The sequence below is a fragment of the Podarcis erhardii genome (assembly GCF_964252035.2).
Source record: "Podarcis erhardii genome assembly, chromosome: 1".
In the NCBI taxonomy this organism is placed as follows: domain Eukaryota; kingdom Metazoa; phylum Chordata; class Lepidosauria; order Squamata; family Lacertidae; genus Podarcis; species Podarcis erhardii.
The window spans coordinates 105,095,038-105,116,069 of record NC_138497.1 but is presented as its reverse complement, the minus strand read 5'-3'; the positions used below and the strand labels follow the sequence as shown (position 1 = coordinate 105,116,069).

The 21,032-nt window shown below is 42.0% G+C and overlaps 1 long non-coding RNA gene across 1 annotated transcript; it reads right to left on the bottom strand.

Annotated features, from left to right (window-relative positions):
- Positions 1 to 13,295: 13,295 nt before the first annotated feature.
- On the bottom strand, positions 13,296 to 16,440 carry LOC309338239. The gene is made up of 3 exons (XR_014154816.1): positions 16,281 to 16,440; positions 16,065 to 16,163; positions 13,296 to 13,484 (listed from the first exon to the last, which is right to left on the bottom strand). It is a non-coding gene; the product is annotated as an uncharacterized lncRNA (long non-coding RNA).
- Between the last annotated feature and the right edge of the window lie 4,592 nt (positions 16,441 to 21,032).

Below are 21,032 nucleotides of genomic sequence, written 5' to 3'. Positions count from 1 at the left end.
CTTTGCCTGAAGCGAGATGAGCACTGCACCCCATAGTCGCCTTTGACTGGACCTAACCATCCAGGGGTTATTTATCTTTTACCTTTATGCTATCAAGGCATCTAATGGTTTTTATGTGATCTTTTTTATTTTATTGCCAAACTATAGCAGCATATATTACTTTGATCCACCACTAGGTGCATGTGCCTCAAAGGTCCTAATTTGAGAACCTCTTCCCAACACCAGAACTCAGCCTCAGAATCTGTGCACTTTTAATTGAAAATAAGGTTCCTTTGAATATGTGCTTCCTCCTTCCTCCTCTATAGACACAGCCAGCTCTCATATAGCTAGGTTGAAGAGGGGTACCTTCTGGTTAGGAGCTACCCTAGGCTCCAATGTCAGAGCTCATGAGTGGTGACAAATATCACATGAGAATTTGCCTGGATCTGCAAGCTGCTGATAAATAACATCCAAGATATTCTGTACCAGTTTGACGCCCAGGTTATTCCATCCCTATTTTATTATGTATTAAGGGTTTATGTGGGATTTAAATAGTTTTAGTCTCTTCAGAACCACAATGGCAAAGGGAGTTATTATGGTATAGCTTCTTCCTGAAAATGGTTTGCTCACTTGTAAATTAGTCACGACTGAATTTTCAGTTACTGGTTTGTAAAGCTTTCTTCTCCTTCTTCCTCCTATGAGCCAACAATTGTAGCATAATAGCTATGGCCTTGCATTTTGAGCCAGTTCTTGTTTCACGCGGGTGTTGCTATGGCGGCTGAATCTGATGCATCAGGCAGATATGCTGACTTGAATCATTCTCTCAGCATGGTCTAAATTGTATAAAAGAGATGGTTAAAAATGGACCGGAGCTTGAATGTTTATGCACTTTGCTGTCTGGATTACCTGGATATGGTAAAGGGGCTATTATAGCTGCTGGAAGTCAGAGGAAGATTTGATCCAAAATGCTGAAGTACTTCTTTGCAAGACACCGTAGGCTTTTAATTCTACACGACAAAAAAAGTAGCAGATAATTTTACACAGGCCTGGTTTGTAACTTGGTTTTAGACCAAGTGCAACCTTTCCTTCTTTTAAGGAAAAGAGCACCTCGTTTATTCTCTTGTACGAGTCTTGTGAGTGCTAATGAGGCTTTTGCTGGGGTTCCTCGTGAGGGTGCATGACCAGCAGTTTAAGCATAGATTTTGGTAGCATAGTAGTCAATTCATAGCCCAAGGACTATGGGGTGTCCCTGTTAGTTTCTGTTTGCCACTGTGCAGCTGCTTAGAGTCACAGGACTCTGTTTACATTCCAGACACATTCCATACTGTTGAAAGGCTCACGGGAGACGGGAGACGGATGTGATGTTATTGGTTTCCTGTTCCTTTGTTCCAGTTGCTCTCTGCTTTCACAGAGAGAGGATGTGTTTTCTGTCTGCGTAGTTAGGAAAATAAAACTCTTTGCAATGTAGCCCAAACCTCTCATCTCTTCCCTGTGCTGGAAACTCTGCTGAATGGGAATGTGCCTGAGGCCTCATCAAAGGCTCAGGTCGTTAATCACATCAGAGGCAATTCCGAAGGACTCGGCCAGAGGAAGATGAGCTTTATCAACTTGGCTGAGTGGAGATCCCAACAGTCCCAATGAACAAAGCTGCACAGAGGAAGTAATGTCTTAATCAGTACAACTATATTAATGATAGGTTAGGATTCCCAATATCAGTTTGTGGGAACCCATTTTTACCCTGCTATTAGGGATTGACCCGTTAAGGTATGGTCTTACCCAGTTCTGAATGGGGACAAGACTAAGTTTGTTCCGTCTGATTTCTGTGTGATTTTTAAGGGAAATACTTAAGACTATGCGTGGAAACAAAATAATAAATGGTTTTAAAAACAAACAAATAAATAAAATTATTACTGAGGATTGCAGTATTCTTATTTGAGAGGTCAGTTAGTAGTTTATCATAGGCTAATCGGTTCTCTTGGGACAACAAATCCTGAATTTATACCATATCTCTGACTTCTTTATCCATAAAAAAAATGAATAATAGGCTGAAGTAGCATATATAGGAGATTTTGGCTTACCTTTTAAGCAGCACCCCAGGCCATGTGATCCAGTAAACAATAGAAGGGCTGTTTACTCAACAGTCAATTTATGATTCATAGAGAAACAGAATGACCTGTAGGCAATCAATCTAAACTAGCAAGGGTGTGTAGACTGCGGGGGGGGGGGCACACACAGTTTAGCCTGGGCATGTTTAGCCTGGAGAAGAGGAGGTTAAGGGGTGATATGATAGCCATGCAGGGGGTTGGACTCGATGGCCCTTGTGGTCTCTTCCAACTCTATGATTCTAGTTTGGTAAAAGGTTATCCAAGGATGACACCTCTGGCATGACAAAAGTGAGACAATAGCCTCTGGGTGGTAGCAAACAAGTAAACAAACAAGTAGTTGATTTCTCCATTTTCATATGGCATGCCACAATCACATGTCCTTTTAAAAAGTGGTTCACTTTGGCTTAACCCCCCCCCCCCCCGCCAACACACGGACATAAAGTAAGCCTGTGCTACTATGAAAAAGGCATTTTATTCAGGTATGCTATGTATCCAGTTTTGTTATCTGCAAAGTAACACAATTGTAAAGACAGGGATAAAGAACAAGATGGCTCGAGGAATGAAATGCACAAATGTTTCTTTGTAACGGATAACAGAGAGACTACTCAAGCAGCAAAATAACTTTTGAAGGTCTGTGCCCAAAAAACCCCACAAGCCTCTACAAAGATGATGCCTTTGTTTTGAAGCAAAAGGAAAAGGAAGCAAATAAAATCTGCCAGTGGATGCAGAAGCGGCCATCAAAATATCCCAGAGTCTCTCCCAAAATACAGGTGATTCATAGCGAGCAAGGCAGTGTTAACCTCTTTGACCCAGTGTCAATTGTACACAGCTATTGAAATTGGGAACTATTGTCCCTTCCCTACTGTACTGATGGGCCAAATAAAACCAAAGATTGACCTAGCTTTGAGTTTTGTTAAGCCTTAAATTTAGCTTGCAGAAGCTTTTGCAGGCCAGAACTCAGTTCCTCAAATGCCTTTGACAAAGCAGGTGCTGCTGGCCAACTTAAACTTATACCACAATACATTTGTTCACCTTCAGGTTACTACTAAGTCTCCCTTTGTTTTGGCTTCAGCAGACTAACATGGCTATGCATTTGGAATGCCTGCTTTAAAATTACCAATGGTATTGTTGCTTTCATAGGCTTGAGATGCAGGCAAATTTACATTGAAGCTTGTGCCACAAGACATCCATTAGTATTAAGTTGCCATGTGACATTTGCTTTAGATACTATTTATTTATTTCCTTTCTATACCAGGCTTCCTCCCGAAAGAGCTCGGGGAGGCAAAAACATGGGAGATAAAAAACAATTCAAACTTCTAATAACAATTCCAATATGCATGCAGATGGGGAGAGATCTCCACTTTTTAAAAAAGACTTGTTGGAACAGTTGCAGTAGATTCACGTGGTTCCTCTTCGAGGATTTGTGCATAGAATACATTAGGCATCTAGGATGCCATTGAAGCAATATATGCAACTGAGAAATTACACAGCCACCTTCTTGCCTGGTTCCATAAACCCAAGACGATGTCAGTACATATCTGCAATCTAAAATCTAGATGGTGCCATTCCTTTCTGAACACCAATTTATTCCTGCTCCCACATTCCATGTGGTAAGTTTTCCTCCCATAAGTTTTTATTAAGTCCTAGCCATTCCCAAGATGCTCCCTTCTCATTTGCTTGCCTATTTCATATGCCCTTGCTTCTCTAGTTGGTACACCCCGACATTCCACTAATAAAGACTTCACAGGTTTTCTAGGTTTATTTCTGAATTGGTTTATGCATGCTTCCAGCTTTATCCTTCCATTTTTTATGTTTTATCCCAAAATAGCAATCGTAGAGGTAGTGAAGGAAGTAATTTATCATGTCCATAACTTTTAATTTCTCGGAGTTCTGTGTTTGTGTGCTTCCCTCGAGACTCACTTTGGTTGCCCCAAAGCTAGGTGTTCCTCTCAGCATCTGCAGCTGGTCCAATTTTAGCTCTCCTGCCAAATGCAATTTTCAAGTAGGAATTCATCTGACATCTCCTGAGGCCTTGGCTTGTCTGATTGTAATTCATGTTTTACCCAGTTGTGCAGCAGGCCTGTCAGCAAGATGTGGAGGGGGCCAGAATGTCTATAACTTGCAGACTCGTTCATATATGGCCGTGTTTGCCCTGCACAACTCCCCAGTTTGCTTCCTGGGAAATAAGAAGGCCCAGATTCTGAAGATATATATATTTTCCACCATGAACTGTATAGCTTTGGGCTTTCACCAACTTGTGTACACTGCAGAATAAAATGTGGAGAGATTTTAAGTATTTTTAAGCCCAGGGAAATATGATATACAGTGTATGCAGCAGTACTGTGGACGGTGAAAAGTTAACAATTGTAGATGGGGGGGGGGAGAGAGAGAGACCTGCCTTCCAGAGGCAGTGTGGGAAAAAGAACCTCTTGCTGTTGTTAAGATGCCTGACTAGTTAGAGCAGGCACCCCCAAACTTGGCCCTCCAGATGCTTTGGGACTACAACTCCCATCATCCCTAGCTAACAGGACCAGTGGTCAGGGATGATAGGGATTGTAGTCCCAAAACATCTGGAGGGCCAAGTTTGGCGGTGCCTGAGTTAGAGGCTCTAGGCCTCAATTGTTCTTTATATTGAAATAAACAGTTACAGTACGTTGTATTAGAAAGCAGCAGTATCTGTTCTTGCTTGAAGCCTGAGAACTCAGAGGGACAGAGGAAGCTGTCTTGGGTTGCATTCACACAGTGGCTTGCTCCATTAATTTCTGCATTTATATTTGAGCTTTTACATGATGTAAAAGCTATTTCTGGAAATATTGTAGACTATATCACAAGTTTAGCAATCATTTTCATGTTATTTGCTTCCAGAAAAAAATAAATCTGTTTGTAATTAGCAAGGAGAATAAAATAGCAAGATTTTGGTGCTCATTCCCGCATTAATTGCAATTTCCGGAAGTGGCTTTTGCATCATGTGAAAGCTCAATTATAATGTGGAGATTATATGGACAGTGCTTTTTTCTGGGGGGATGCAGGGATACACAAACCCCTAAACATTTTATGAATCTAACGGGAGAAGAAACAATTTTTTTTAAAAAAATTAGTTTCTTCACTAGCACGATGAATCGGCAGTTCCGTTGTTACCCCCAATGGCGGCTTCATTTCCTTTCCCGGTGTTTATTGAGTCTCAGACGGAAGAGAGCGTTTAATGTGTGAAGCAGTGTGGAATGTGGATGTGTGGTGTATTACTGATGAAAGTTGGGCCTCATTGAGGGACAGTATTTCAATATGAGTAGGAAAATAACTATTTTTCATCATCACGGCCTCCTGGGTACAGTGATTTGGTGATTTTCTTGAGTCTAAATGAAAGTACCCCTAAATGTTTTTTTTTTATATAGAAAAAAAGCAGTGGTTATGGATATGTCATGAAAATGGAACAAACTGTGGTGTAAATTCAGCCTTAAACGGAGTGAGATTATTGGCCCATCAAACCCAGTATTGTATACTGTCTGGCAGGAGGTCCCCAGGATTTGCAACAGGAGTCACTACAAGCCCTGGGTGGAGATACCAGGAACTGAATCTGGGGCCCTCTGTTATGGGCACCATAATATGTGGGCACCATAATACAAGCCCATCTTCTACTTCCCAGCAGCCCATATCAAAGGAAGCAGGGAGATGCTGCTGTCAGGCTGATTGACTGCTGAGAGGCATGTCTTGTTTCAGTAAGTATGAATTTGGTAGATCTGCCTTTAAATGTGAACTGAATGGAATTTCTTATTCATCTCTAGTTTTTTTTTGGGGGGGGGGGAATACTGGTCAGACATCTGTACATTTATGGCTTGCTTTGCAGCATGCTTGAAGCTTCTCCTCCTTTCATTTTATTCATATTTTTGGGCCCTTGGTGTGCTGGAAATAAGTAGGAAGCACGAAAGCAGCCAGTGAAGAAATATTTTTGTCAAAGAAATGCTGCTTTCATGTATTTCACATCCCCTCCTAAAAATATGCTGATTTATCCCTTCAGCACTGCATATTTTCCTCACACATAATGCCTTTTGCTTGCCAAATCCACTTGTGTAAACAAAGTAGAAGCCCACTGGAGCATGGATTGCTCCCAAACTTACCTTCTTTATTTAACCACCTATGAGAACCATAAATCTTAGCTCATAAAAACCTTAGGCATCATCATCATTTTGCTGCCCTTATGTAAGAACTATGATTTCATTTGTCATTCTACGAATACGTGATTCTTAGGCCTTGACATGTATATCTGAGCATCGTATGATTTCAATATGATATTCTAAGACCACGTTGACCGATACTGTCAAAGCTGTTTCTTTTTATAAGTGCTTTTTCATCCTTCCCTGAAATGTCACACTGTAAGCTCTTTTAAATTATGTTTTTAAAACCACATCTCAATTGACAAAAATTGGGAACAAATAATAACACAGGCAAGAGGGAGAAAATTTCTATCTTTTTAATAGGAAAGGGATAAAATCTCCATTAGCACAACACTGCAGGTTTTTTCTATATATATTTAGCTCCTATTTGTTATAAAAAAGATCAATCAAGTAAGAATGATAGTGAGAAAATATATTTGTCTGGGAAATCAAATACCCACTTTGTCTAGATATCTGTGTGCTTCATCTTGCTATCGGGATGAGCTATCTGAGCCCCTCTCACAAAAATCAGTATTTAATTTTTTAAAATGTACATAAAATTGCCACCTACCCCAAAAAACTTGTTCAGATTTGAAGATTATTATTATCGCTGTTTTCAGTGATTGATTTTGTGGTTGCTTAATGAATGAGTGTATATTGCATTGTGCATTTTTTACATGAAAGTGATTAGTGGTTGTCCGCCGCCCCCCCCCAGCCGTAAAGTGAATAGAACAGAGTATGCCTACTATTTCAAATTATGTTGCTTCTGTAAGCTTAGCAGGTTTGGCAAATGTCATGCTCAGGGATCACCAAAGTTTTTGCACCTGTTGCCTCATCTGGAATCATCTGGAACTTTGAGACAGCGTCATGGGCACCCCACTCTTGTTGCTTCTCTTCCACCCCCCTTCCCTGTGTTATGCCCTCTGATATAGACAGAAAGAGAGGGGGGGAACCATGTTCTATCTTTGCTTTTCCTTATCCAATGATAGAGCTGGCCCTGGGAGGTTTGTTAGAGGTGCAAAAGAGAAAATGTCAGTGCACCTCTTCCCTTCTACAGCCACTCTGTGGCACCAACAATTCATGCCAACAGTCCACTTTGGTTTATACTTTTAGAGTCTTTCGATGAAGAAAAAGCATAAGTTTTTATGTGCCTTTAATAAGCTAGAGAAATGCAATACAAGGCAAAGCTCTTCATTTAAAGGCTGGGAATGTATTTTGTTAGATACTAGATATCGAAAGATTCACTGCCTTTGTTTCATTCCTCAGCAGATACATGAGTTTATCATAAAGTGGTCTCTAAGTAAAATAAACACTAATAGTCAAGTTACTTCAAAAAATCATGATGTTGGCTTTGGCACTTCATCTCCTCCATTTCTTCAATATCTGTAGCTCTGTAATAGAGCACACCTGGCTCCTTCTGTCTGGGTCCGCTGCTGAAATCTTTAGAGAAATATGTGAACTGCCTATTTTAAGATTAATGGCACTGAAGTCAATCTTTAGGCTTTTGGGCCGAAGTTCAAAAATCTATGACTATAAAAGGTTTGTGATTTACAGGCCATTTCATAGACTGAAGTGATTAATTGCTTGATTTACTTGTTGTTCCTCTTTTTACGGTGGAAACCCACATATTAAGATTTAAGGAGCAGACAGAGAAAACAGTTATTTAAAGTGAATTGACTTGATTGCAGTGTAGAAAAAAAAACAACCCTGAAATGCTAGCGATGAAGTACTTGGTTGTAGTAATCTCTCCCTCCTTCCCTCTCTCTTACTCTTTCTGATGACTTTTAAATGCTCAGTGACAAATGACATACAAATATTCAGAGTAACGGGAGGTTTATCTGTGGGATTCTGCAAAGCAGGCTACTAGCCCAGTGCCATACCATGGGTTGCCAGTGTCCAGGGCCGTGAGGAAAGATGGGTGGGAGGGAAACAGATGGAGTGCGCATGCCCATTCAATTGCCTAACAGCAACTACATCACCCATCATATCGCAGCCACAGAGATAAGAAGAGTCATTCTGTTGTCTGGAGAGGTCACTTCCTGGTTTGCATGGAGAAGCCATTTTCAGTGGAGTCCAGCAACAGAAGTGCACAGCTGTATTGAGGCATCACCGGATGTTGGAATTTTGCACCCTAAAAATGTTGCGCATAGAAGACTTCCGGGTTAGCGCCATCGGCAATGGCGGAATTCCTCTGATCCAGAGGAACCTGCTCCGTGAAAATCGGGTCTTGCCGCCGCGGCGAAGGCAGATACCCTTTAAAAATCCCAGGGGGAGGAAGCCTGGGAACGTGGGATTCGGCTGACACCAGGAGCGCCCCCCCTACACACAAGGAAACCCCCTTTTCGGGGATCCGAAGCGACGTGGGGTGAGCAGTGCGGTGTTTTGAATCGACTGCTATTTTTGTGGAGTGAAGCCGCACAGCCGTTGCCGGAGAGCGCTGACTTTTTCCTGTGGACAATTGGACTCTAAACAAGTACCCGTGAGTAGAATGGAAAATTGGGCTAAGAAACATTTTAATTTGGCACTCAAGCGGGAAGGTTCTAAACAGGAAGTCCGCCTTCCGCTTTTGTAAATAGCCTGAAGCAAAAATTGTGCAAGCTAAAGTCTGGAAAGTTGTACATAAAGGTTTAAAATTCCTCCTGTTTTAACCATCTAAACCCCTCTTGGAAGCAGGAGTGAAGAGGGGGAATTTTGACTGTTTAAGCCTGCAGGAGAGAGAGTAAAGAAAGATAAATTTCCACCCTCTCAAACCTGGGAACGGGGTGTCAGAGACAGAGATTTTTGGTGAAGTTCATTGACTGTGAAAGGAGCATCCTTTGACAGATAGTTAAAGAAGAGAAACAAATTGTCTCCAATGTTGCCTTTTGCATTTAAAAGAAATAAGAAATCTGAAAAATGAAAGTAACATTTTTTTGTTGGATCTGCTTTCAAAAAATGGATACAAATAGAAATTGTCTCCTCTAGAGGGAGCTTGTTAAATTGTTGCTGGAGTCGATCTGGGGACTCTACAGCTGCGGTGACAAGGATCGTGGGATCAGATTGTGACCTTGAACAAAAATGTGTTTGGAAGAAGTTTTGGTGCTTGCCTTTTGCAAGACAAGTGCTTTGTTGGAGCAGATGCATGAGAAGATGGACTTGATGACTGTTGCAAACAAAAATTTTGGACAAACAGTGAATACTTATACAGAAACCATCCAGGAGCCAACTCAGGAACCTGCTTTGACAGAGCAAGTGCAAACGCAGAAGATAATGGAGGAGGCTGCTGTTGAACCTCAAGTAATACAAATGGAGAAGCCTGAGGCCCTACAGGAGCATAAGCCGTTGTTGTTGAAGGTTGAATCTGGAGTGGGCCAGGGGGGGTCTGGAGTTGTGGGGGCCCTTACGTTTGGAGGGACTTTGAAACATGCCTTTAAATATTTTCTGGACTACACTGTTGATTGTGGGGAATGGGACTGTGGGGAATGGGCCGATCTGCTGAGGAGAGACGGAGATATTTTTGAATTGGAACATCCCCGAGACCTACTCCTCAATGAGAAAGGAAAGGAATTAAGAAAGAGATCAACAAAAGATAAGGTAAAGTGTAAGTACAAACAAGAAGATCTGCAGAAGGGACATGGAAAAGACTTAAGAGCCTCGGACATAAGATTACCAGGTTGATGGACTAGATGGAACGGACAGTAAGGACTGACATAAGCTGAGACCAGGAAGAAGAGACCCTGGAGGAAGATTGGAAGAATTTTTTTTACTTATATTGGGAATTAGTGTAAAATTAATGAGCATTAGGAAAATGTTGGAATGAAAATATTTGGCTTTAGTAGAAATGATATAAGGAATTATGTACAAATAAATATTAAGTTTTAAGCTTTAAGGTATTTTATAGAAAGATAAGGTTAAAATAAATTAAGGTAAATTGAATGACAGAATATAGTGAAAGATGGAGAGGATTTGCTGAGTTAACTAATAGGTTAGAATGTTAAGACAAATTATTCAATAAAAATTGAGAAAGATGGAAAGAATTTGCTGAAACAAATAACTAAACTAGAATACAAAAAGGTGCGAGGAGGTCGATGAAACAAGTAAATGAAGGATGGAGATATGGAATATTGGATGTGTGTGTTTTTTTATTTTATTGTTATTGGTGTATTGGTTTTTATGTGTTTTATTTCTTTTTTGATGTACTGTTATGTATGTTTTGTTAATTTTTTGTTGTTCTCTCTTTTGCCTTTTTTGTAATTTTTGAAACTTCTAATAAATATCATTAAAATAAATAAATAAATAAAAATGTTGCGCTCAGGGCAACTGTGCTCCACTGTGCTAACCACATATTGGATTTATGTGATCTAGCCCAAAAGTCACTTACAGTGCAGCTCCCCTCCCATACTGGTGGGGTAAAGAGGTGAATATTTTACTGTGGAGGAGACTACTTTGGCTTTTGGGGGAGAATTCCTGTGCTGCCCGAGCATGTTAAAAGGAGACTTGCTAATTTCACTTGAGCTGTCAAACGCAGGGAAGTGAAACTGACAAAGGGGACGGATGTGGGAGCCCTCAGTATGTGGCTGAAAGGTGATGTCAGTGTCTTGCTAATCTATTATGCATGTGGGTTTCAATCCCAGCCCCCTTGGCCCATTGGGGAGGGATCATAGCTCCATGGCAGAGCGCATTCTTTGCATGCAAAATATCCCAGGTTCATTCTCTGAATCTCCTGGGAGAGTTACAGGGGAAAAGGTTGATAAGTGGAAAACTCTGTGTTAGCCCTTTCAAGGTTCTCTGAAAGGACCCTTCCATTCCTGCCTTTCTGCGTGTATGTGCTTAAAATCATTGTCCAGATGTTTTTCCCCCGTCCGTCGGGGAAAAGATATGGGTCCCTGTATGGTTCACACGTACCTTGTCCCAGATTTATGCCATCAGTTTAGCTTTCAGCATGTTGCTTGATGATAACCAGTGGATGAAATACATTTATGGTCTCGACATGGTGCTAAACTCACCCATAAGACAATAAATGAGTTTCATTGGTGATACATATATTGCATAACACTCTGATTATGGAATGGGTTTGGTCCTGACCCTCTGAAAATCAGTTGGCCATCAAACCATAAATGAACATAAGGCAACATGTTGCTTAGGTTTTGCAATAATGGAATGGTCCACACCATCTAAAATCTTCAAGGTAAGCCAATCATATCAAGAGAATAGATGCCATGTTTAAAATGTTTGCATAAATGTTGGCTAAAATGGATAAATGTTTGCTGTTGGCAACTATGCTTCTGCAGACATTGTCATTTAAAAGAATCAGTGGATTATCTCTGTCTTATTTCCAATCTCTTATTGTTACTCCTTGTTTTAAAAAAGGTATCGTGATATTTGTATCATATAATTAGAAACATGATGTTAAATGATGCTAAGACCAACAAATAATGCACAGAAGCAGCATACGAAAACATGCTGAAATAGCTTACTTAGCAATGGCTTACATTCTTTTGGTACAGGCATTCCACAGCTTTGGGGCACTGTCTACAATTTTCATTTCCCACAAATGAGGACTTTCCTGTCTAATTTGAATGTCATTAAGTATCCTGCTTCAGAACCACCATATTCTTTCATTTTGGTTCCATTAAATTGCTACGGTTCACAGTTAGCTCCCTCTGATCCTTACCTAACTTTATGGAATAGTATCTGGTTGGTGATTGATATGCCACTTCTTACTAGAAAGAATGGCAAACAGAAAATAGAAATGTCAAGCAAAAAGCACGGAAAATAGCAAATATAAGAACCATCATCAGGTGGCAACTGAATCTGGCAGATTTAGAATTTTGTGACATAAGTAATGCAGTGCAGATTGTATGCCTATGACTCCTTTCAAAGTGAATCATTTCGCAACTACTTGTGTCAGAGGTATATTTATAACTTGAAGAGCAGCATGCCCTTGCCTGAGCCGCACATTGATGACTGCTCACTAGTTATCCATGAGCAACAAAAGTGTTGCGAAGTGATGGAGATGTCACCTTGAGTTTTGTAAAGGCACAAGGTGTTTGTGTTCTAAATCAAGCATTTGGGAAGGAGGCTAATAGAAAGAAAATTGAAATATGTTGAAAACAACTTGTTCAAGGAAATTAGAATAAAAAATCTCTACAGTATTAAGTAATGTAGCGGAAGAAGCAAAAAAGAGATATTATGTTTTGAGAGAGTCACTTAACTTTTCCTCATTGAACTGTGTACTTTGTTGAAGGAACTACAGCAGGTACTCAAGATCCCCAGAACCAATGTAGGTTGGCATTCCAGACCAGTGAACTGCTTTCCCCCATATGTCAGATTTTTGAAAGAGAAATAGTATTGCATTTAACACTAATACTCCCATTTTAAAACATATTCTCTTTGAAGGAAGTCCTATAGATGTTAATGGAATTGAGTGAACATGTTTAAGGTTGCAGCATTGTATTACTGTCAAGTTTAAGATTAATTTATAATTCGCATGTGAAAAATTCATTTCCTCTAGTAACTACATGGGCTAACCAATGTGGGGTTTGGGGGTGTGAGTTATTCTTCTATGAGGAATTTGCATACAGTGCCCCCACTCCTCTGGTGTCATCAGTGATGCCTCCACTTCCAAATGCTTGCTTTTCATCAAAGTGCCTCATTGGAGCTGCTGTAAAGTTTGTTCACATATTTACTTTGGAGTCAAAAGCCTTCTATTGGCTTTAGCAGACTTTTCAATATGATTGCAAAGTGCTAATTGTTATAGTATTGCATGATATCATTGCTGTCATCAATGAAAATTTGCTCTTCCATTCTACACACTTCTTGTTTATGCGGGCGGCTGCATTATTCAGTTACCCATGAGGCCCACTGACCTTTTTCATGCTCTTTGAAAGATAGCTATGTGCATTCAAAGGAAGCTTTATTATTTTATTTTAAGGAATAAATGCAGGGCACATTCTTTTAAGCCACGTTGGGAATGCTCAGGTCATTGATCCATAAGCAGTATTCTCTATAGATCGAGTATATTAGGCTTTGGTGGTGTATAGTAATTACACACCAAAATGTCAGAAGCTTTTTGGCGCTAAGTGTGAAATTGTTTCCCGGCCCTTGGCGGATATGTACATATGTGCTGAGTCTGAGTGTTTTCCAGATTGCTCCCGAGCCATGTTCCAAAGTGAGAAGCGTTCTACTGGTTCTAAACAAAAAAAGTTGAGCTGAAAAGCAAACAGATTTGAGGTGCGGCTCCCGCCATCGAGTTTCCTGCCAGCAAAAACTGCCCTGAGAGAAACAAGAAGTGGTTGCTACCCCTACAATGGTGTCTCCGAGTTCAGCAGCCACATCCTGATTTTTATTTGTTGACATTGTTTGCTGTGACTTTAAAAGAATTCTAATGTTTCTCATAAGGTGCCTTGTAAAAATTTGTATTTAGGGGAAGGGTTCTTGCTCTGCTTTGCATGCCAAAAGCTGCAGGTTCAACTTCCAGCATCTCCAAGTTAACCTAGGAAAGACCACTGTCTGACAGTGCAGAGAGTGATGATCATAATCTGTGCAACAGGGTGAGCTCCTGTCGCTCTGTCCCAGCTTCTGCCAACTTAGCAGTTCAAAATCATGTCATGGCTTAAAAGTGGCTGCTGTTTCTTTAATGCTTAAAAAGCTGGGTCAGCATGAGTCAGCGGCCTGCACCAGGTTGTATATATAGAATGAGAAAGGTTGGGTTGGTTGGTTGGTTGGTTGGTTGGTTAGCGAAAGCTGGTAGTGTTGAGGTGTGTATAGTTGGTCAGTCGCTTTTGCAGAAAGACTTTTAAGAATAAAAGCAGAAAGTACTCTGTAAAGATACTCTTCTCATGGACTCTTTTATGTTAACAAGGGTCCGAGGACCAGGCTGAGGTAACAAAGGGAGGTCAGAACCTTTTTTTATTATTATTACAAACACTGACAAATCATACCAGCGCAAGTGGATAAATAGGTACCACTGAGGTGGGAAGGTAAATGGCATTTCCATGCACTCTGGCACTCATCACGGTGTCCTGTTGCACTGGAAGTGGTTTAGTCATGCTGGCCACATGACCCGGAAAACCTGTCTGTGGACAAACGCTGGCTCGCTCAACCTGAAAGCGGAGATGAGGACTGCACCTCATAGTCGAATTTGACTAGACTTAACCATCTGGGGGTCCTTTACCTTTACCTTACCCAGCTAGATGGCCCAATCATCTGACTCCTTATAACACAGCTTCCTATGTTCCTATTCCGAAAGGCAGGATATAAGTAACAGTAATAGCAAACTCCTGTCTTCCACTGCCTCCCGCAGTTTGGTCAAACTCGAAGCTACCAGCATGAGTTTGACCAAACTGCGGGAGGTAGTGGAAGACAGGAGTGCCTGGCATGCTCTGGTCCATGGGGTCACGAAGAGTCAGACATGACTAAACGACTAAACAACAACAATAGCAAAATAAATTGAAATGTGGATGACGCTGACGACAGACTGATGCCAGTGGTTCTGTGCCACTGTTTTGATTTGTCCGCTTCTTAAGCGTGTTCTCAGCTGTTGCCTTTGTCAAATAGAACCCACATTCTCTCAAGCCACAGCACTATCCTTGTCTGCACAGCTTGGTTTACACCCTTATTACTATGCAGATTGGTAGACCCCTTCACATAAAGCTGCCAAAGCAGTATACACGATAAAAACAGAATAAAACACAATCTTGGATCTACCCTTAGATCTGGGTTTTCAGGCGTCAGCTGTAACCAGGAGCATCTTTGTGAAATTAAGACTGGCTCAACAATCTTCTGGAACCTTTCAATCTGACTGCAGCAGTCCATTTTTTTTTTAAAAAATCACTCATTGACTGATTTTTGTAGCATGCTTTATGTGTGACTGCCTTTGAAGACTGTTTGGAAACTTCAGTTAGTTTGGAATGGGCTTCTTATCAAGGTGAGATGCAATATGTTCCTGATACTATAGCACAGCCCATTTTGATGAACAGTTAAATAGGAACACCAACAAAAAAGGCCAAAAAAACCACACAGAAAACTCTAAACATTACTCCAGTATATGGTAATCCACTGACCAGGGTATGATTTGACAGATTTTATCCTCATGGGAGAATAAAATCTGTTACTACACATGGGTCACAACACAACACTTCACATTTATTACAGTTATTCCAATCTTATAAATTTAGACTATCCTTAAGATTTCCCAAACCGCACTGGTGAAGCAGAAGGACCATATGGATTAGTGCACCATATACTCTAAGAATACACAGGGGCGTACGAAGGGGGGCAGGTTGCCCCAGACAGCGCCCTGGGGTGTGTGTGACAAGATGGCCCACTGCCTCCCCCCAGCTGTAGAGCGGCAGAGGGTGTGCACGCAGTTAGTGTGGGCACCACTTGCACCGTGTCCACACAGCATCCATATGGGCTGCCGCTCGCACGGCGACTGTACAGGCCTCCGCGCATGTACAGTCCATATGGACGTTGCGCGTACATAGTCTGTACAGAAGTTGCACATGGATTACCAGGCGGTTCGCCCCTCCCCTCGCTCCCTCCTCTGCCACTGAGAATGCGTGCTTGGCTTCTACAAATAAATCTGCTTTAATTGAACTCTTTTGCAACCTAATTTGATCCATTAATTCTTCAGCCAGGGCCATCTTCCAGACCTGATCAAACCATCCAATAAGAGAGACATTTGTGGTGAACTTTAAGATTGTCGTTTTTTTTTTGTTTTTTTTTTTACAATTTCCTGCCTAGAGCTATGAAGAAGGACGCTAGTAACTCCCTGTTGTTCTAATTTGCTGCTGGAGCCCTCAGAGATGGAGCTGGACTTTTCACATATAAAGCAGTCATGGCTCACCTTCATAAATCAAGACATGATGCTGCCCAAGGCTGGATAGCATTGCCTGGCCCCGCTACAGATCGAGTGTTGCTAATTCCAAATGGCAGCTCCACTCTGCTGAAAGTGTGAAATGCAGGATTGCTTTAAGGTCAATGTTTATGGCAATGACTTCAAACCCATTAAGGATACAGTCAAAGGGCAATGTCTAGCCAAGGCAAAATCACACCTGCTCACCTGTGTGCACATATCTGGAAGTGTTTGATTACTGTTGCTTCTATCTAGTGAAAGGCCCCTCCTCCAATCATTTGAAGACTGACTTTGGCTGAAGCCAGTGGAAACATAACGCAAAGAAAACACTAAAGTTGATGTCATGGACTGGCTGGATACAGAGAAGTAGTGGGAGGCAACAGCTGGGGATACCAGCTGTTCAGAGTCCCGGGATTGGTGGTGGGACAACAATGAGTGGTCAGAGGGAGAAGAGGGAGAAGAAGCTGAAGAGGTTTAGTGAGCTGGGAGAGTCTGTGGCAGAGAGAAATCTAGAAGCAGAATTGGAAGGAGGCTGAGAGGCTGAGATGAGCCAGGCTGGTGAAGAAGCCAGGGTGTCACCCCCTCCTGCTGTGACAAGCTCCCATCCTCCAATCATAATAATAATCATAATTATTTATTACTTATACCCCACCCATCTGGTTGGGCCTCCCCAGCCACTCTGGGCAACTATATGAACACCAATAAAAGGTAAAGGGACCCCTGACCATTAGCTGACTCTGGGGTTGCGGCGCTCATCTCGCTTTATTGGCCGAGGGAGCCAGTGTACAGCTTCCGGGTCATGTGGCCAGCATGACTAAGCCGCTTCTGGCGAACCAGAGCAGCGCACGGAAATGCCATTTACCTTCCCGCCGGAGCGGTACCTATTTATTTACTTGCACTTTGACGTCCTTTCGAACTGCTAGGTTGGCAGGAGCAGGGACTGAGCAATGGGAGCTCACCCCATCATGGGGATTCGAACCGCCGACCTTCTGATCGGCAAGTCCTAGGCTCTGTGGTTTAACCCACAGCGCCACCCATGAACACCAATAAGTATTAGTAAAAACAAAAAACCAATAGATGAATACAGTGGTACCTCGGGTTACATACGCTTCAGGTTACATACACTTCAGGTTACAGACTCCGCTAACCCAGAAATAGTACCTTGGGTTAAGAACTTTGCTTCAGGATGAGAACAGAAATCGTGCTCTGGCGGCGTGGCAGCAGCAGGAGGCCCCATTAGCTAAAGTGGTGCTTCAGGTTAAGAACAGTTTCAGGTTAAGTACGGACCTCTGGAACGAATTAAGTACTTAACCCGAGGTACCACTGTATAGTCCCTGTTCAGGAAAAGGACCTCAGTTCTAGAATGGACCTGATTCTGTAAGGAGAATAATGTATTAAAACTCTACACTCTTTTGATCAGAGTCTCAGCACTCCAAACATTCCTAGAGGGGGAATGAGTACTGAGGCTGCATACACACTATACAGCTAAAGCATATCCCCTCCCTGCAAAATATAATGGGAGCTGTAGTTTTCCTCAGCACCCACAAGAAACTACAGTTCCCAAAATTATTTGCTTTCAAATGGTTTAAATCAGGCATTGGCAAACTTGGCCCTCCAGATGTTTTGGAACTACAACTCCCATCATCCCTAGCTAACAGGACCAGTGGTCAGGGATGATGGGAATTGTAGTCTCAAAGCATCTGGAGGGCCGAGTTTGTCTATGCCTGGTTTAAATGCATGGTGTGTATGCAGCCTCTCATTTCATTTGCATTTGTTTTAACACTTTGCTTCTTCTTCTTTTTTTTTTTTTGCCTTATGACCCAAAATATTGACACTAATATCCTTATGTTTCCCACCGGTTGCTTCGAGGAAAGTGTGTAATAAAACTGACAAGAATGGTAGGGTAATTTAATGTACCTCACCGGTGTCCTGCTGGGCCTGCTAGCTTTCTGACCTAAAAATTCCACTGTCAGATTCCTCAGTGACATTTCATGATTGCCTACAACGGCACCCTGCCACTGCTCTGATCTCCTGCCAGAAATGTAAGCAACTGCCTTCTTATCTAGCTCAGCAACAGACTGGAAAGGTACAAGACCACTAACAGGAAATGCCTGATAATGTTTTTGCTGATAGATTGATATCATTGTGGTTCCACATTTGCCATGGCAACCGCAGGAGATACATATCTAACTTAGGTTGCTGGCATTCTGACACTCCGGTTTTTCTGCATTAAAAAAAGGGGGTCTCACAGATTTTGGATTAAAAAAGGAAACAGCATTGTTGTTACTTGAGTATTACCCAAGAGCACTATGCAGCTTCACCAGAGACTGATAACAAGGAAACAGAAGTTTCTGCCAGTTCTTGACACGAAGAAAAAAATGTTTATTCTTATAAGACCTCCAGCAGATATTGATAAAAGATATACTACTGGTCTTAGGGATCTGTGACAGCCTTTAATTTTGAGTGCTCCATCCAGTGTTCATGGATTACCACAGCATATTCACTAGGAGTCATTATGCAGGGTTCAGACTCTCCATGAGGCCATGGACTTGGAAGAAATGGCACAGAAAGAGAGAGACTCACCCTCGGGGTTGATCCTCAATTACCCTGCTTTCCTTTTCTGTGTCAAGAACCCAGCTCATTACAGCTCTCCAATTCTTCATGCCATTGGAACAAGTATGTTTCTGAAGAGCAGTTGCTGAAAATGGCAGGAAGGGAGAGTGCTGTTGAGCTCAGCTCCTACTTGTGGGCGCAGGTGATGCCGTGGTCTAAACCACAGAGCCTCTTGGGCTTGCCGATTAGAAGGTCAGCGGTTCAAATCCCCACGACAGGGTGAGCTCCCGTTGCTCTGTTCTAGCTTTTGCCAACCTAGCAGTTCAAAAGCATGTCAGTGCAAGTAGATAAATAGGTACCACTGCGGCGGGAAGGTAAACGGCATTTCTGTGTGCTCTGGTTTCCGTCACGGTGTCCTGTTGCGCCGGAAGCGGTTCAGTAATGCTGGCCACATGACCCAGAAAGCTGCTTGTGGACAACACTGACTCCCTTGGCCTGAAAGCGAGATGAACACCACAACTCTATACACCTTTGACTGGACTTAACCATTCAGGGGTCCTTAACCTTTTACCTTTACTTGCAGGCTGCTCATCAGCATCTGGCTGGCCACTATGAAAACACTCTTTCTCTCTCTCTCTCTCTCTCTCTCTCTCTCTCTCTCACACACACACACACACACACACACACACACACACACGAGTATTACAGTGAGTTAAAGTAAATGGGGGGGGGGAGAGAGAAAGACATCAAAAACTTTAAAAAAAAACAGAGGAAAGCAACAATGACAAAATAACATTTAATTGAGGTTGCAGAATTACACAATATATACACGCATAAAGAAGGCTGATTGCCGAAGAATTGATGCTTTTGAATTATGGTGCTGGAGGAGACTCTTGAGAGTCCCATGGACTGCAAGAAGATCAAAACCAATCCATTCTTAAGGAAATCAGCCCTGAGTGTTCACAGGAAGGACAGATCCTGAAGCTGAGGCTCCAATCCTTTGCTACCTCATGAGAAGAGAAGACTCCCTGGAAAAGACCCTGATGTTGGGAAAGATGGAGGGCACAAGGAGAAGGGGATGACAGAGGACGAGATGGTTGGAAAGTGTTCTCGAAGCTACCAGCATGAGTTTGACCAAACTGCGGGAGGCAGTGGAAGACAGAAGTTCCTGGCGTGCTCTGGTCCACGGGGTCACGAAGAGTCGGACACGACTAAATGACTAAACAACAATAACATATATGTAAGTAGGTAAATTTGTCTCAAATATACACCCAGTTCAGGTAGCCCAACCCATTCAACTGCTGATTGCCTCCATTTTCAAGGCTAACCATAAAAATGTGATAGCTACCTTTGTGACATAGCCAGAACCCATGGTGCACTCTTGACCACCAGCTAAGAAAATGGCGTTCAGTGGAGCTTGCTCCCAGTTAAGTGGCTATACGATTGCAGCCTAAGCTATAAAACAGGAATGGGAATCCTGTGGTGCTCCAGTTGTTGTTGGACTCTGACTCCCATCAGCCCTAGTTAGCATGGCCAATGGCCAGGGTTGATGGGACTTGTATTCCAGCAACATCTGTTGGATGACAGGCTCTCCACCCTTGCTAGACATTTGTTTGACTGTCTACAGTCGCAATTTTATACCCACTTAGCTGGGAACAAACCCTGTCGAACTTACTTCTGGGTAGATAGGTATAGCACTGGACTCTTAAAAATATTGTTACTGGCTTCAGAGCACTTTTCTTTATTTGAATATAGCAAATGGCAATGCATGAAGACAACACTTTTGAAATACTGGTTTAGCAGGAAAGCAACAGAGAGATAGCTGAAGCTTCATCACATTTCAGTTTACAGCAGGAAATCAAGAGCCAGGGGCTCCTTATCAAAAACCCATGCAATCTGGCTGAAATTCTCATTTTGGCTTCAGGAGGGTAGCAGCACTGAACAACAGAGGTCTGTTTCAGCTTTCGGGAAGTTACTATCGGAAATGGTAGCTAATGCAACCATTGTACTGTATTCCTGGCTTTAACATTTCTCACCCTTGGACAGCTATCTAATTCCTGAATTTTTCATACTAAAAGCAGATAAAAAGATGTTTTTTCTGGAAATCCAAGAGGGTTTGTTTTCTATAATGGGAAAGTGATCTGTCAAGTCATATCTCTTTGTATTTTTTTTAAAAAAAAGTTTGGAAGGAAAAGATTATACTAAAGGCCCATCAATCTGAGTTGGAAAAATAAAATGCTGATTTTTAACACTTATGTGTATGCTATTAGCCTGCAGAGTTTCCTGTGAAGAGGGGTTGAGGGCTAAACCACTTTGGGAATTGAATCTCTGGGAGGGGAATTGGGGTGTCCTAACAACTCTCATCACCCTTAACAAACTACAGCTCCCAGAATTCTTTGGGGGGAA